A 17,709-nucleotide genomic window follows, 5' to 3' on the forward strand; every position below is an offset into this window, starting at 1 on the left:
TCTCTGGAGAGCAATTCCTCACTCACTCATTCATTCATTCATTCATGCAACAGCCATTTAGCAAGCATCTACTAGGAGCCACCTCACTACTAGTTCTTGGAAACACCCTGAAAAATTAGGACCCGGTACCTTCTTTAGAAAGCTCTCGGGACATTGGGAGAGGCAACCAGCCAACAACCAAGCAACGACAACGCAACGTGGTGTGTAGGTAGGGTGCTTGCTGCATCCTGGCACGTTAGATGTGTGATCCCACTTACTCTGCACAGCAGCCCCCGTGCGGGGAACCACGGAGACCCCACCTCACAGATGAAGAAACTGTGGCACAGGGAAGATTATGTAACTTGCCCAAGTTTAGTCATGTCAGTATCTGTGGAAATGGGTGTCAAGAGGAAGTCTCGTATCACAGACTGTCACAGCAGGAAAAGCCCTAAGGTAGGAGGGTCAGGATTTCCCCCTAAGCTGTCTGACTCCAGAGCCATTTTCTCAGCCCCCGATAGAATATGTCATCCCTTGGTGATTGATGTAGGTCAGGTGCCGTCAGCCACAGCCCCGAGCGCCGGCAGCGTGCTGTGTGCAGGTCCCTGTACTGCAAGCTCGGGGAGCTCTCACCAAGGCGAGCTCTGCTCCCCAGGACTCGCAAGTGCAGATGACCCTGGATCCAGCAGGACGCGGGTGTCAGCGTGGATGGAGATGGAGACAGAGACAACTCCGTCTCCCACGTGCTCCTCCACGTGCCCCCCCAGATGGGACAGACCTCACAGCCGAGACTTTCCTCCAGCCCCAGTATCCTCCCTGGCTCCAGCCAAAGGAGGCCTGAATAATTCATGGCCAACACACGCAGCCCAGTCCTGGAGCAGCTTTCTGGTGGCTAAATTGGAGAGTGGGGTGGAGGCCAGGGCAGCTGGACCTGGGAGGGAGCCGTGGTGGGGTTTCGAGAGCCACTAACAGCCAGGAAGGGAAGAGTAAACAAGGCCTGATGAATTATTCAGCCAGGCAGCTGCTGATGCAGCCTGGGGTGGCGATGGCATGACAATGTGCTAAGTCCGACTTCGCACTCACCAGGGGCAGCCCGGTGTGCCCAGCATGGCCAGACTCTGACTGGAGCCCAGAAGGCAAGGGAAAACTGCAGAAGGTACAGCCAGAGCCCCTACCTGGGAGAGTGGCAGGGACCACATGGCAGCCAGAGCCAGGCGGAACCTGAGCCCCAGTCCCGGGTGTGCTGAGAGTACACGTGGAAGGTGACATGGTACCAGGAGAGGGTAGACTCTGATCTGCAGAGCTCCAGGCATGACCGAAGCAGTGTGCCCTCGAGAACATCCGGGTAACCTCACAGAGCCTCAGTGCTCTCAGCCAGGAAGTGAAACCATGATTTTGGTTAGGGTAAAGCCCAGATGCTACCAGATGGTTGGGACAATCACTTCACCGTGACTGAACCGCCCAGTCCTGGCAAAGCCCTGAGCCCCATCATGGGCACACGGTGAATGGCAGGGCTGCTCCCGTCCCTTGGGCTAGCCAACTCTCTGGACCTCCAGAAGCATCTTTCGTCCCTCCTTGCTATCTTCATGCCCACTTCACTTCACAGGGTCTCCTGGGAGTAGGAACTCGGCCTGTGAACCTGGTGCAAGCGTTTGCTCAGGGAGGAAGCTGAGATGTCCACAGGTTCTCACAGAGCCAGGGCCCCCACTGCCAGCAGCACGGGCAAGGGGCATGGCACTGGCTGGCACAGCCCTGCACTCCTCCACTGATTACTGTGTGACCCTGGGCCAGCCCCTTTCCCTCTCTGGGCCTCCAGGCTCCTCTGGCTCTGACCTCAATGACAACAAGACCGGCGGGAGAAAGGAGCTGTCTGCTCCCTCAGGCAGGCTCCCGGGCTTGGAGGTGGCAGGGGCTGGGCTTTTCTGGAACCCACAGAGTGGGGGTCAGGCCTCCCTTGGTGCTCTTGGGTTTCTGTCTTCCACCAAGACGACCATGTTCTAATAACGGTGGTGAAACAGTAACCACCAAGCGTGAGTGCTCCTCAAGCCCTCGCCATCACCGCCATCATCGCCAGGGGCTCACTGCCAACAAGACAGGTCATTAGCAAGGCTGTGACTCCCAGAGAGAGGACGCGGCTGCAGAAGCTCAGCTCAGAGAAGCTGGGGGCTTGGTTCAAGGCCACACGGCCAGCCAGGGGCAGGGCCCATCCCGGAGCCCATCGCTCGTGCCCAAGGCTGGCTTCTGAGGCAGGCCCCCCTGTTTAGTCACTGACCTTGCTCGACCTGAGTCCTCCAGCCTGCTCCCCAGCACAGCTCCCAGAGGCCGGGAGGCTACAGAGGGACTCGGCAGGTCACTTGATGAACTTGACCGGGGTCAAGTCCTGGCTCTGCCACTTACCAGCTGTGTACCCTTGAGCCAGACCCTTACCCTCGCTGAGAGCCAGTTTCCTTCCCTGGCATGCTGGGGTAATAGCTCTGATCCCAGCCCCACGCGCCACCCTGGGGCTCTGATGGGCCAGCCCTCTGCACTCAGGCGAGGTAGCAGCTCAGGGCAGGACTGGTGAAGCAGGGAGGGGCGGCCTGAGTAAGCAGACAAGGGAAGAGGGAGGAGGGGCTCTGGGCAGGGTCCAGAACAGCTCCCTAAGTGCTCAGCGATAAATAAGTGATATCGGCCACACCTAATGCTTCCAAAGTGCCGGCCGGCCGAGCGGGTAATGGGGAAGTTTATTATAGCCCAGCCGCCTCTCGGTCTCACTCATATATTGAACCTCATGCATCCTTAATGGGGTCAGGGGTGGCAGATTGACCCTGAGGGCACAGGGCCTCCTCCCAAGCTAGAGGGCCAAGTTGTCTGGGGCAGCTGTTGCCTTGGGTCCCCTGCAACTCTGTCTCCCGGGGGAGGTGTCTGGAAGTGGCTGGCGCCAGATCAGCAGGGGCTGGGGTGCCACCCATCCCCCCTAGTCAGGGTAACGAGGCGGAGAGAAGGGAGGGTGCTCCTGCGTGGGAAGCCTGGACACCCGGGCTTTCACCACCCTCTTCGCAGTGCTTCTTGTTCCCAGGGCCTCAGTTTACCTGCCTGTAAATCAGAGAGAACCCTGGGGCTTGGGAAGCCATGGTCCAAATGAAGGTTGCTGATTTCCCCACCAGAGGGGGCTGGTAACATGCCCCGGGAACCGAGGCTTCTCCGATGGGGAAGAGCAAAGCTGAGAGACCACTGGCCTCCTCCAATTGGACAAGAGGGTAAGTTGAGGCCTGAGAAGAAAGAATGGCTCACCTGGGGTCTCCACATAGTCCTCTCCCAGCTGCACCCCTAGTCAGCCTGCTGGGGCGCTGCAGACCCACAGGGGAAGGCTCTGCCTCCTGAACCCAAGCTGGGCATGGCAGGGGCTCCCGGAGCCCTGGGATGCTGGACACATCTGTGGCCTCTCTGTGTTCCTGTGTCCCCATCTACTATCATGGGCAGAATCATTGCACCTCCGTGGGGCACTCCCAGAGGTGCCAGAGACATGCGCTGAGAACCCCAAACACTGTGTTCTAGCCTCGGCTGGGCCACACACACACACATACACAGAGGCAGAAGAAGGGCCCATCCCTGGGCCCCCATTTCCCTGTCCCTAAGCAGGGGTGTGTGGTTTCTGAAGTCCCTCTCCTGTCTAAGAGTCTATGGCCGGAAAGAGTCTGCTGGTTCCTCAGAAAAATTAAAGACTGAATTACCGTATGAGCTAGCAATTCCACTTCTAGGCACATACCTGGGAAAACTGAAAGCAGGGACTTGAATAAATATTTGCACACCCGTGTTCAATGACAGCACGAGTCAGAATAGCCAAGAGGTGGGAGTGACTCAAGCGTCCATCACTGGATGACTGGATAAACAAAACATGGTGTATGCATACAACAGAGTATTATTCAGCTGCAGAAAGGAAGAAAATTTTGACACATGAGACACGGATGAACCTTGAAAATGATATACTAAGTAAAATAATCCAGTCATAAAAAAACAAATACTGTATGATCCCGCTTCCTTGGAGTACCTAGAGCAGTTTAATTCACAGCGACAGAAAGTAGAGTGGTGGTTACCAAGGGCTGGAGGAAGGGGAAATGAGGGGGCGTTGTTTAATGGGTACAGAGTTTCGGTTTTGCAAGATGAAAAAATTCCTGAGATTGATTGCACGACAGTGTGAATATATTAAACACTACTGAACTGTACGCTTAAAAATGGTTAAGATGGTAAATTTTACTTATAGGTATTTTAAATTTTTAAAATTAAAAAAAAAAGTAAAGAGCCTATGGCTAGGAGCTCAAAGGTCTGCCACATTTTGAATACTATTTCCTTAAAAAAAAAAAAGACAGCAAGGATATTTATTATTTAAAGGAAATTGTTGGGCAGCATTTTGTGGCATGGAGAACCCTGTGAGTGTGAGAAAACTGCCATCATCTGGCAGCTCTGCACCGGCGAGAGACATCAGGTTTTGCAAAACCAGGTACATTCTCTCTTCATGATGCTACATGCCTTGAGCCAGCACCTACCTACTGGTGCAAGGCTGATGCATCAAGTTCTCCTGCTGCCTGACAGCATTAGCTTGGCACTCAAGGTCCTCCATGGTCTGGCACCAGGAAAACTGTGCAGGCTTCCCTCCCTCTACAGCCCGCCCCTCCCCACTGGCCCCATGCCTGTATTTGTCACCCTTTGGAAGCCACCCTGAGGCCCTGCAGAGCCAGCCTCTTAGCCCCTAGCCCCTGCAGGGCTCCAGCTCCCTCCGTTTCTTGGTTAAACCTCAAGGTCTCTGAATCTGCCTCACCAACCAGCTCTTTGAGGGAGAGGCTATGTCCTGTTCAAGGTGTCTCACTCCCTCCCCTCGCCCCCACTTCAGTGTGGCACACAGTAGGTACTCAAAACCTTTGTGAGAATAATCCTACAGTGAGTCTCTGTATCATCTGCCCAGGTAGAAAAATTAAGTCCCAAAGAATCTAAAATGTCCAAGCTGGACCACTTTCGATGAGAGAGTCTTTGCTGTAATCTCTTAATCAGAATTATAGGCCTAGAGGGGTACTTGCTGTGGCCCACAGGTGCTTTCCATACTAATCTTAAATCCTCCCAAGAGCCTTATAAAGTAGGCTGACTGTGCCCATTTTACAGATGAGAAAGTTGAGGCGTAGAGAGTTTGAAGAATTCGCCTAGGGTCTCCCAGCTGGTGAATGGCAGGTGTGCCTATTTCCCCAGCAGGTGCTGTGGAGCTGGTTACCTCCTGAACCGCTTCCTGTAACACCGGAGGGGCTTGGCCACAGCCGCCACAGCCGCCCCAAGCTGGCAGCTGAGCCAGGAGTGGCAGCCGCCCTGTCCTCAGCCTCCATGACGAGCAGGGCCGGCGCTGCCTCTCCTGGTTAGCGCCCTGATGGCTGACTGATCGGCTGCGTGGAGCGCACAGCTGCTGCTGCTGCCTCGGCAATTCTGTGAACTAGCTCCGCAGCTCACTGACCTGCTGGAAAAGTAAATGCAAACGGCAGAGAAGGAAAACAGAAAACCACCTCTCTCCTGCACCGTCACTCCTACAGGCAGAGCACTTGCCCCTGCAGAGCTGCCCCCCAGCAAAGTCCCCAGGCAGGAGGGGGCAGGGCACAGGAAGTCCCCAGACCCCAGGAAGGTCTACGTTCACGGAAAGTCAGAGCCAGAGGGGTCTTGGAAGGTCTTCTGCCTGCCTCCCTCCAGGCAGGCCCGGCCCTGCTGTGAGCCCCCAGTCGGTAGGGCTGAACTGCAGGTGTACCCGGAGATGCCGACTGAGCTCCTCCCAAGCCAGCTGGGAGGCAGGCTGCTCACCTCGCACACCAGTTTTGAACATGGAGCCAGCTGGGGCTCTCAGGGAAACTGAGGCAGGGCCACCTTCCCAACCTGGCACCTGATTCAATTCCTACCTAGCACAGAGCTTAGGGCAAAGCCTCTGAAGGCACGTGGACCATCGGGCTTGACGCCTGCCCCTTGAGGGGGATGAGGCCGGGCACAAATGGCTGACTTCCAAGGCAGAAGGAGAATGATCGATACCTTGTGTTGGTTGAGAGCTTGGAAATTTACAAAGCGCTTTCACAGTTTCAACTAATCCCTGAGCAATTCTGAGATACAGCAACCAGTACTTACTGCGCTCTTACTGAGTGCCAGGCATTATTCTGAGAGTTCTACAGGATGATCTCATTTAATCCTCACAGCACTGTGGGTTAGGTATTATTACCAGCATCTCCATATTCCAGATGGAGAAACTGAGGCATGGAAAGGTTAAGTAACTTTGTCAAAGTCACATGGATCCTAAGTGGCCCCGCTGGGATTTGAACCCAGGCAACCTGACTCTGGAATCCAGGTGCACAATCACCCTGCTCTGCTGTTTCCTAATGATCATGGTCTGGACACTGACCAAATATTTCTGCTCATAACTGTGAGGAAACAGCCTCACTTAAATAAACCACCCAAGGCCACACAGCCCATAAATGGCAGGATTTGAACCTAGGACGTGATTTTGCGCATATTTCAGGTGAGGAAACGGAGGCTCCAAGTGATTGCGTGATTTACCTGCAGTCACCCCTTGCAGTTAGGTAGCAGAGCCAGAATTTGAACCCAAGTCCTTGGGTTCCAAATCCGAGAAAGATACAAACTCAGAGAAGTAAGAGAAATTCCCTTCTGTTGACAAATCAGGAAAGACTTTCTGAAAAGGGCAGCATTATAGACAGATCTTAAAGTGGAGCCAGGTGGAGGGGACCAGGTGTGCAAAGGCACATCTGCTGGGAAATGAGAGCAGCAAGTGGTCCAGTCTGGGTAAAGGACAGGACGCATGTAGAGGGATGGCCAAGACTGAGGGGTTCGAAGCCTTTGTCACTTGCCATCCATGTGACAAGAGCCTCTCTGAGCCTCTACTTCCTCATCTGCAAAATGGACACAGTCAGCCTACTCTACAAGGCTCGAGTGGCAAGTAATTTTGCCACTCCATGCCTCAGTTTCCTAATCTGGAAAATGAGGAGATAACAGCACATACCTCATGGGGTTCTGGGAAGGATAATATAAAAGATGGAGCAAGTGCTTAAGCACCTACTGTGTGATGGCCCCGGATTAGAGGTTAGTGGATTGTCATTTATATCTCATTAATTCCTAAAAGCGAGTATTATGAACCACATTTTACAGATGAGGAAATGGAGGATCTGAATGATTAAGTATCTTAGCTAAGGTCTCAGAGCTCATAAGTAGTGCAGGTGGGATTCAAACTCAGGCTGAAGTCAGAGAGAGGCTTGATCGACACGTCAGGGCACGTGGCCTCGGGTGGGCGACGCAGGGGGTGGGGTCCTTGAAGTTCTGTGGCTGAGGGTGTCACTGTCAGAGGCCAGGGCTCTCTCTGGCTCAGAAAGCAAGGCTTTTCAGGCACCCACCACTCCTCATTTGTACTCAAGGGACACTTCTTCCTATCCTGATGCTAAGTAAATAAAAACAAAAATGAGGCTTAATTAAGACGGTGGTGAAGGCAGGTGCTGTCTCCCGTCAGCAGAGAGAGGATGGACTCATCAGATCAAAATGCAGGCAGATGTTCAGAACTGGGCACAGATGCCCCCGCCCCAAGTCTGGCTCCTGGCCGCCGTCCCTCCCTCACCTGTCTGCCTGAGAGAGTCGGGGGAGAGATGACGGGGTCTGGCCAAGGAGGAGGGCCCGCGTGGTGGGAAAACTCTTGCCCTGGGGCAGCTGGCACCGTCAGGAGGCTGTATCCCACCTGCCTGGGTGGCTCAGAGCACATGCTCTGAAACTAGACAACCTGGATTTGAATCTTTGTCACTTGCCAGCTTAGGCAAATGACTTCTCCACACCTCGGTTTCGTCATCTGGAAAACGCGGGTGCCAATGGTGTATGCCCTCTAGAGGCTGGGGGAGGATGAAATGGAACATGCACTGAATGCTTAGGACGGCCTCTGGGACAGAGAACAGTGTGTGTGTGTTAGCTGTTATTACTCCCTTTCTTATCAATACACAGACAGCCCATGCAGAACAGGCAAAGTCCTCAGTCCTCCCTGGCCTGGCCCAGGTCCCATTCCTGGCTCATTTATAGCCCAGCTCCCCACTTCCCCAGGCTTGACACAACCCACGCCCCAACCTCCTAGACCCTCCTCCCCTACACATGCCTCACTCAGCTCCCTCGGTCCCCACGCCAGGGCACGTGCCAATCCTCAGGCCCGGCATGCCCTTTGCTCCCCTGTTAATATGAAGTTTTCTTGCTCATCCTTCAGGATCCAGTTCTGTCGCGCCTTCGGTGCAGGTTCCCTTCCCCCCCTGTCCTTCCTCAACAGTCCTCACTCCCTCCGTGGCCTCCGATACCCAACACCCCGTGCACATCCCACCGCCCAGGCCGTGCTGGGGTCACGTGCACACGGGTCGTCTGCCCAGAATGAGCATCTGATGGCGAGAATGGTGTCACCTTTACACTCCCGTTCCCACGGTCTAACTGAGCGCCGCACACGGGCGGACACCCGGTAACTGTGGGAGAACGGGAAGGGAGGAAGGAAAAAGGCAGTGGGGAGGGCGGGAGAAAAGGCCAAGTGGCGCCTCCTTTTCCGTGAGAGAGGATGACGACCCCTACTCTGCTGACAAGGGCCTTAGGGGTCAGGAGGAGGAAGGGGTCCACGGTCAGTGGGGAACCACAGGCATCTCTGCTACAGCCGTAGCCTGAGGCCTCTGAGAAGCTCAGAGTCAGACAGGACCTCAGAGACAGACAGTCCTTCTGTCCCTGCCCCCGGGAGATGAGCAGGCTGAAACCACACCAGGTGACAGTGGACTTCAGAGTGGGTGAAAGGACACCGACCGTTAGGGAGTGAGACGGCGCAGAAGCGGAGGGGCCTGCATCTCCCAGAACAGAGTGGGTCCACTGACCCGTTCATGGTCATGTGCTGGGTGGGGCTTGCTCTGTAGGGAGAGCTGGGGGCGATGGGGGCTGGGGACATCCCGGTGCTGCTCCCTGATGAAGGCGATGATGATGGGGGGGGACCAGAGGATGATAGCCTCTTCTGAGCACCTGCCCTGCAGCTGGCGCTGGACTGAGCACTTTACATGATTCCACACACTATCTCATTTAACCCTCACGACAGCCTACAAGGTGGGTGTAACTGCACGGATGAAGAAACTGAGGCTCAAGGAGGTTAATAACTTGCCAGTGTCACAGGGCCAGAAAGTGGGGGAGCCAGGAGTCACAAATCCCACACAGTTAACGTGGCGAGGGGAGGGAAAAGCACAGACCAGAACAGACATGCAGGGAGGGACCTGCGAAGTCCAAATGTCGAAATCGCTGAGTCCTTGCTCACGCCCTTCACTTTCCAGAATCGGAAACCAGGCTCCGGAGGGGGCGCGGCTGGACTGAAACCACACAGCAAGCCAGCAGGGTGGCAGCCAGTGGGACTTGGGACATAAGCTCACTCGGGGCCATGGACCAGAGCCTGTGGTCCCCTCACCATACCGCCAAGCCTTTGAGGCCCACAGCGCCGGCGCCATAGGGAGATGACAAGGGTGACCTGCCTGTGCCTGGCTGCTGGTCACCTTACCTCCCCGGGGAATGCATGAGACCTCCCAGCATGGTACAAAAGGGGAAGGTTGGAGTGAGGGGGAGCCAAAGATGGAGGTGGACAATGGACTCCACTGGGGTCCCCAGGAGACCTGAGGAAGTGACAGGGACTCATGCCTCTGCAGGCAGTGGGGACTTCTGGGGCATCATCTATTGTTTCTTTGCATCCTGCTTTGACAAAAAGCCTGGACTAGCCAAGATGACATATGTGGGAATGTCTCTCTTGAAGGGTGCCTGACATATAGTAGATGCTCAAAAAAATATTCTTTTCTTTCCTTCTTATGCAAGGGGCACGCCCAAGCTAGAATAATAACTCCCCTGGAAGGAGCCCATTCGTTCTTGATCCAAGTATTTACCGAGCGCCTACTGCACGCAGGGTGTTGCACCCATGAAGCCCCATCAAGCAGCCACCCTGAGCCCATGCCTAGCACGGGGCACCAGGCACTGCTGAGCTGGCCCCGGCTCTCTGCAGGGTGGCACAGCCTTAGGCTGCTCCCCGGAACTGCCCCATCCTCTCGTGCTCCAGCTGGTTTGACACTCTCGTGGTCCACCTCCAGGGACATTTCCAGCCTCATCTCACCTTGCCCCTCAAACATGGGGCTCATCACTGGGTCTTCCTAGAGTTGGGTTTCATGAATCCAACATAGGTGGTCGACCCATCCAAGACTAGATACAGACACACAATTTGTATAATATGGCCATAAGGAAAAGGCAAAAGTAACTTGAAAGACAGTTCGAAAGGTGTGAGGTGCACTCCTGATTTCCTATATATGACTCAGATCAACCAAGATTGGCATCCTCAACCAAGATTCCGATTGTCCCTCTGGCTCTAGGGTCTCAAGTGGCCTTGGGAACCCCCTTCCTGTTGGGGGTCCTGTTGGTGGGCAAGTCCTCTTGTTCATTTTGCTTACCTGTCCCAGGCAGAATCAGGTGTGAGGCACTGTGCTATAGGAATGACAGCACATCTGTACCTTTTTGGAACCCTCCTGCAATTTCAGGAAAGGACTTGAGAGTCAGGCAATCCTAGTTCAGTTCCCAGCTCTGTCCTTTTCTAGCTGTGTGACTATGAGCAAGTTACTTAACCTCTCTGAGCTTCAGTCCCTACAAAGGAAGACGACAGCAATCCCTACCTGCCTCCTGGGGTTGATGAGAAGATTAAATGAGGTAATGCAACCAGAAGGACCTGCGTACTGTCTGACTCACAGGAGGAGCTCAATAAATGGAAGCTGTGATTATTATGCTCAAGTCTCCACCTCCAAATCAATTGCTCTGTTTCTCCACACTCCCTGCATGATGTCAGCTCTGTGCCCCGTGGGAGACAGCACTGAGCAAAGTCCTTTCCCCTGGCTGGTCTCCACCCCCAGTCTCAGAGGGTCAGGGCAGCCACACAAGGCTGGGGACAGCTGCTGGTTCCATTAGCAGCCAGGGAAAGAGAAGAGACACACATTCCCCTAAGAGCCAGGTTATTTTCCACTTCACCCGCTGATAATGGAAGTAGAGTGAACACGGGGCAGAGGGGGAGGGAGGCTGGGAAGAGACAATGCTAATAGGACCAAGAGTGCCTAGTATCCCCCAGGCACCTTTGCCCATGGCCCCTAAACAAACAGCTCAGAGTCTCCCAGCCAAACTCCAGCCCCTCGGGTTCTCTGCCAATTTCCCCCTTCCCACTCCTGGGGTGAGAACTATTAGCCAGTGTGTGACCAATCGCAAGGGTCACTACGGTCTCACCCTAAAGGACAGGAAAGTATTCCTTGAGCTTCTAAGCAATGGTCCATTTCCTCCTGCCTGGTTTCCCTGGAACTTCAAATTGCAGACAGGCATGAAGATTGCTGCGGACTAGGCTTTACCCCACTGGCTCTGAGGCAGAGACTCGCAGGCCAGACCACGGAGGGCTGCAGCTGGAGAGCAAGCAGCATCACAGCATCAGCGGGAGGAGGTCCAGGTGCCCAGCAGGTGCAGGGCCAGGTGAAATGTGGAGGCGTGAGCAGGTGAAGATTGGGCACTATGGCAGCAAAAGGTAGGGACACAGCCGTGGAGACAGGTTCCCCTCCCTAGGAGAACTCCTATCCCGGAAGAAGTGGCTTCCCAAACAGAAGTGCCGGATAGGCCCTTGATCACGGAGTTTTCAGGAGCCACAGTCAGTGGTCAGAGCTTGCCCAGCTTCTCAGCTGAGCTCTTTTACACTCCCCTCTCCCAAAGGACAGCGTTTGTCCTGTTCTGGGCACGGCTAAGGACACAGAAAGAAGGATAGGGGTTCTGGATGATCCAGGGAATCAGAACTGAGCAAAGTCGTTTCCCCTGGCCAGTATCCACAGGGGCAGACGGCCAAGCCAGGGCACACCCCTGGCCTCACTGGCTGTGGGGGGGGGGGGTCAGGGGAGTGCACATGTTTACTCTGCCCCTGCTATGTGTGCGACATTGGACGAAGGGTCTGAGCTCCATCTGTGAAGCGGGCCAGGCCAGTAAGAAGTGCTGACCACAGGGGCGCAGGGGCGTGTCTCCTGGGAGCTGAGAGAAGCAGGAACATTACACAGAGGGCTGATAGGACCCTCGCAGAGCAGGGGAAGGGGCAGGGAGGCAGAGCCAAGGTGGGAGCCAACAGTGGCCAACCTGGAATCAGAACAAGACTGGAAGCTCCTTTCCTCTGGTTAACTCTGGTTAACTTCCTGTGCTTGACATGTGCAAGGTGCTAATTACATATCTGCTGAATGAATGAATGAACAAATGAAGGAACAAATAAACCATTAACAATTAAAGGCTACAGATGCTGTGAGTGTGGCTGCTTTTTCTGAACCCTTAGAGCACTTCATGTCCAGTCCAAGTACCCAACTATTCCTGACACAACTTTGTACCACAATTGCATTTCTTGTGTCCAGGCCTTAATTCTCTGGCCACTGGCAATCTACTATTGTTGAGGGAGCACTATGCTGGGAGTCCTCCACCCCAAGTTTGCCTCCTAACTCTCTTTCAGACTGATGTAGAGCCCTGGGCCAATCATCCCTGGGGCTCAGGTCCTTCATTTGTAAACGGTGGAGTCAGGCAAGATGGTTCTCCAGGGGCCCTTAGAGTGTGGGTGTCCCTTGATACTGGAAGACACAAGAGAGGTGCTGATCTGGGCTGAACTGTCCCGGGCATTCTCCCTTTTAATTTCACCTCCTTCTCCATTTGGTCCTGTGAGGTGAGCTCCCTGAGACAGAACTTGTGCTTTCAGCACCCTCTGTTCCCAGCAGTGCCCAGTGTAGTGCCCAGCACACTGTAGGCACGTAGCGGCACACGGTCAGACTCAGAGCTCACTGTAGGCACATAGCACACAGTCAGACTCATAGCTCACTGTAGGCACATAGCAGCACACAGTCAGACTCGTAGATCACTGTGGGCACATAGCACACAGTCAGACTCGTAGCTCACTGTAGGCACATAGCACACAATCAGACTCATAGGTCACTCACTGTAGGCACATAGTGGCACAGTCGGACTCAGAACTCACTGTAGGCACACAGTCAGACTCATAGCTCACTGTGGGCACATAGCAGCACACAGTCAGACTCCCATCTCACTGTGGGCACATAACAGCACACAGCCAGACTCATAGCTCACTGTGGGCACATAGCAGCACACAGTCAGACTCATAGCTCACTGTGGGCACCTATCAGCACACAGTCAGACTCATAGCTCACTGTGGGCACCTATCAGCACACAGTCAGACTCATAGCTCACTGTGGGCACATAGCAGCACACAGTCGGACTCATAGCTCACTGTGGGCACATAGCAGCACACAGTCAGACACATAGTTCACTGTGGGCACATAGCGGTGCACAGTCAGACTCATAGCTCTTAAGGCTGGAACGGCCTTCAAGTGATCTGGTCCAGCCCAGTACCATAAACAGATAATTCAGTTTGGAACCACAAACATTTATTAAATGCCTACTATGTGCCCAGTACCATGTCAGACACAGTGTTGCACAGACAAAAGATTTGCAAAAAAAATTAAATCCCTTCTCTCCCCTTCTAGTGTGCTGAGCAGAACCTCCCCCTCCCCAGGAGTATAAGGCCCCCAGGCCTGAGAAGGATGCACACCACCAGGATGGGCGGTGGCAGAGGGGGCTGGGCGTTCTCTGGGCAAGAGGAGGCAGCTGACACCACCTGAGCTGTGCGGTACTGAGCAGACAGGCTCGGAGAGGAGGATGACAGCTTCCTATAAACAAGTATCAGGGGATAAGCTACTAGAGGCACCATATTGGGCTCTTTCTCCCCGGGCATTGCCAGGGCACCCGCCAGCCACCGGCATGCCCCTCCCCCAGTTATACTCCTCCATGTGTTCTGCTGCCCTCAGTCTGAAGATGGCCGTGACCACAGACAGCACTGAGCTCAGGCAGTTACATGGGACCAGTGACAACAGAGCAGGAGCTGGCAAAAACGCCCTTTCCAGAGGAGAGCAAAGGGGAAGGGGAGAGAAGTCCCTATCCCTCCCCAGGAAACTCTTGCTCCCAACGGCAGATTGACTTTCAAAATAACAGGAAGAGACGTGCAAAGGCTGGCTCCTGCCCTGAGACAAAATCCTCCTTCCTCTGTCTCTAGACTCCATTAAGCATTCTGGAAGAGATGGGAAGTGATTATGGAGAGAGAGAAAGAGAGGGCGTGCGCAAGAGCTAGCTGGAGGGACGGAGGGGGGGGGAGAGCTGCGTGAGGCCAGGCACGCGTGTGCATGCACGCACACACACACACACACACACACGTACACACAGACCCCCTTATCTGATTAGGGATCCAGGGGAAGCCAAAAGGCTTCTGGAAAATTAAAATGACCCACCAGGTTAACCAGCCAAGATCTGCAGGCAGATTATGAAAACAAGTCGAGTGGGGATTTCCTTTGCTACAGGTGAGTTCCCTAGGCTCTGTCGCTTTCACCCAAGGACAGGAAGCCAGCCAGGGAGGGAGAGGTCAGGGTGGCATTTGCCCCACAGGGCTTCCAACCCCCGCTGCAGCAGGCCCTATGGCCGGTGCCTGCACCTGTGCCCATTTCTCTGCAAGGCAGTGTGCCCGGAGGAGAGTAGAGACAAGGACGGGGCCTTTCATCTGCCAGGGGCCTGAGAGGTGGATGCTGTCTCCTCCTTCCTTCCCCAATTTCTGGTTCTGGCCTCCGCCAAAAATGCAGCAGTTTGAGGAATGGATGAATCAATCCTCTTCCCTAGGCTCTGACCACCGGGTATAAAGTCCAGGAATGTGGTGGCTGGTGTGGGTCAAGCCCCACTCTGCATTACGTTGCACTGATGATTTTAGGCACATATACTTCCTCTCCAGACCTCAGTTTTCTCTGCTGTAAAATGGGCCATAGGACTCAATGCTCTAGACAGGCCCCTTTAGCCTTGGTGTTCCAGGATTTTAAGACAGCCCGAGGGTGGGAGTGCACCCTCCACGGGGAGCTGTTTACGCTGTCGTTCTGCGATAGAAAACACAAGATGATGGTGAGATGAGTTGCTCTGGGAGCCACCAAGCCAGGCCTGGGTTAACAAGGGGAGACAGAAGTTTAAACACCACAGCGAACAGCGAACATCAGCTTAAAATGGGAGCAGGCTCTCCAGAATGCCCGCGGAGCTGTTTGCCGAGCTCTGTAACATATTTGCAAACATCCCAGAATACACATATTAGGAAGCTAACAAGTTGCCTGGCATTGAAAATATATTATACACAGTGTCAGATACACTTAATATGCATCCACAGCGATCTTTTTTTTTTCCCCTCTACTTGCAATGGCAAATTTGTGCTTATTTTTTATTTTGAAGAGTTCATTTCCCATGATGTTACAACCAGACAGTGGCACTAACTCAGCAACTTGCCTGGCCCAGCACACACCATGCTCAGGGTCAGTGCTCCGTGGATGTTTACGGGGGAGACTTAAACCCCCCGGCAGGACTGACTCTGGGTTCTCTGGTCACCTGGAGCCAGCGAGGACTGCAGCTGTGGTCTTCATTTCCCTCCCTTGGAGGATGCGATGAGAACCTTGGCTTTATTAGCTCTGGAAACATGACTTCATCCTCTTGGGGAACTTCTTGTTTCTTGGCAAGTTGCTCCTGGAACTGTCCTAGCGCAACCCTGAAGCTCGGAAGTGTTGGATCTCTCAGATCTACAGCAACAGGAAAGCTGTGACTCCGCCTTTTCTCTTCTTAGCCACGGGACTTTCTTTCATGCTTCCAAGCCTCAGATTCCTGAGCTGTGAAAGGAAGATGTTAATGATCATTTTTAAGGTTGCTATGAGGATTCCATGGGATTATGGATAGGGAAGACATTCGTAGTTCCTTATTTGTATTTGCATACACTCACACAGTCACTCAACAAACACCAGATAGTTTCCTGTTATGTGCCAAGCACCATGCTAGGCGGTGGGGATGGAGTTTTCTCTATGGCCCTTGCTCTTGAGGAATATAGTGGAGGAAGAAACATAAGAGCAGATGACAATGCTGCCTTACCAAAGGAGGAGGGGAAAGCTATCTGGCAAAGAGGCTCTGGATCCTGAACATCTGGGTTCCAATTTGGCCTCTACCCCCGGGTGTTTGAAGATCTTGGGCAAATTACTTACCACCTCTAAACCTCGGTTATCTCACCTGCAAAATGGGAAGAGTTATTCTGAGGACCAGAATTACGAAAACGCATCACAGCACAGTGTCTGGCACAAGTTGAGATTTGATAAACAAATAAAGATGGGAACAGAGGGTTACAGACCTATGGGAGAGGGAGCTAATAATTCTACCTGGAAGTTTGAGGGAGATCTGTTAAGAGATACGGTCTTTGAGTGAGATCTTGTAGGAAAAGAAGATGTTTATCAAGCAGAAATGGGGTGCGGGGGAGTCCCAGGGCAGAGAAGTCACATAAACAAAGCCACGGAGACATGGACACACTGAGGAACTTGGGGACGAGTGAGAAGTTTTGAAACTGCTGGATCTTGAAATGCTTTGAAGAGAACATGAAGGATGAAGCTGGAAATATGAGTTAATGTCTGGAAATAAATTGGAGTCTGTTGGAGAATTTTGACAGGAAACTCTCGTAGCCAGATGTATACTGTAGACCGAGCCCCTGGAAGATGAGCAGAGCAAAGACGAGTTTGGGGGAGGGAGAGATCGCAGACTCTGCAGATACGTTACAGAGCCCTAGGAAGTGGCTTCGGTGAGCCACATACGTGATGACACATGCTTGAAATGAAGTAGTGGTAGCGGAGGTGGAGAGGGAGGAGTTAGCCTAGGAGATACTAGGTCTCGGGAAGAGGGGAAGCAGAGGGCTGCATAAGATGAAGACCAGGAGTCCAGTATGCAGGACTGAGAAATGCAGGGGACCACACAGAGCCTGAGAACACGGGGAAAGGAGCAGAACTTGGGGGCAAAAGAGAAATTTCAGTTATGGTCATATTGTGGTCAAGGGGTGATTGAGGTGTGGCAGAGTCAACAAGACAACTGGATAAACACATCTGGAGCCCAGAAGCAATGACTGAGCCGGTCATAGGGATTCCAGAGTCACGTGGGTTCAGGGGGTTGCAGCCAGGGACTAAGAATCCTTACTGGGGTGATTGAAGGCTGTCAGGACCAAGGACAGAGCCGAGCGGCTGATCACACCCACAGACAGGAAAATGGGAGGCGGGAGCTCTCACCTAAGACCAAGGCAGACTGGTCAGGGAGACAGGCAATCAGGTGGGAGGAGAAGAGACGCAAGAAAGAGCAGGTGGCCCCAAGCGGCAAATGTGGCAGAGGGATCTGGTCACACCCTTGCCTGCTTTAGTCTATTCTCTGCACAGCAGCTGGAGGATGCTTTTAAACATATGTCAGACCACTCATTTCTCTGCTCCAATCCTTTGATTCCTCCCTCTCTCACTCAGAGTAGCAGCCAAAGTTCTCACCCCAGCCTGCAAGGCTACATGGCCAGGTCTCCGTCAGCTCTGACTTCAGCTCCTACTACCAGCCCCTGACTCACTTCCTTCTGGAAACAGTGGCCTCCCTGCTACTCCACGTGAGCTGCCACCACAGGGCCTTTGCACTTGCAATTCCCTCTCCTGAAACCCTCTGCCCCACATCATGTCTCCTTCCCTCCCTCACTTTGTTTCAGTTCTTAGCTCAAATCTCACCTTCTGGGAGAGACTTTCCACGATCACCTAAACGTCATGCCTCTTCCAC

Source organism: Lemur catta, chromosome 15, assembly GCF_020740605.2.
Source record: "Lemur catta isolate mLemCat1 chromosome 15, mLemCat1.pri, whole genome shotgun sequence".
Taxonomy (NCBI): Eukaryota; Metazoa; Chordata; class Mammalia; order Primates; family Lemuridae; genus Lemur; species Lemur catta.